The sequence below is a fragment of the Sinocyclocheilus grahami genome, unplaced genomic scaffold, assembly GCF_001515645.1.
Source record: "Sinocyclocheilus grahami isolate Dianchi unplaced genomic scaffold, SAMN03320097.WGS_v1.1 scaffold763.1, whole genome shotgun sequence".
NCBI lineage: Eukaryota > Metazoa > Chordata > Actinopteri > Cypriniformes > Cyprinidae > Sinocyclocheilus > Sinocyclocheilus grahami.
In genome coordinates this window covers 337,884-338,441 of record NW_015505942.1, presented here as the reverse complement: position 1 = coordinate 338,441, position 558 = coordinate 337,884, and positions in this window count along the sequence as shown.

Below are 558 nucleotides of genomic sequence, written 5' to 3'. Positions count from 1 at the left end.
ACTCTGATACATATATATATATATATATATATATATATATATATACAGGGTTTGAAATTAACACCCGCCAACCTGTCAAATGCGGGTAAAAATCAGCTGTGGTGGGTAACGCTGTCAAATCACTAGCCAATTTGGTGGGTTACTTTTCGTAAATGATGTTTACTAATTAATTTCTTGAGGAAGTTCATGTAAGCCAAATCTGCAAAGATTTAGTGTAAAAACTGAACTTGAGACTCATATAAACAAACCTAATTGCGCAGCATCTGGGCATATCTAGCTTACTTGAACATACCCAGGGATGTAGCTAGCCATCGGGAGCACCGGGACATTCCCGGTGGGTTGATCGCCGAAGCGAGGGAGACCTCATATTAGGCGCTGTTTTTAAATTACAGCCCACACGAAACTGCAAAAAGCAAGTACTCCAAAAGTATGAAGCGGCGCTACCCGGTGCATCCGCCAGGCCGCGCGTTAAAGCAGAGCGGGATCAGTCTCCTGCACAGCGCTGCGCTTCCACCACGATTTATAAGAGATAAACAGCGCAAATCGCTCGATCCATTC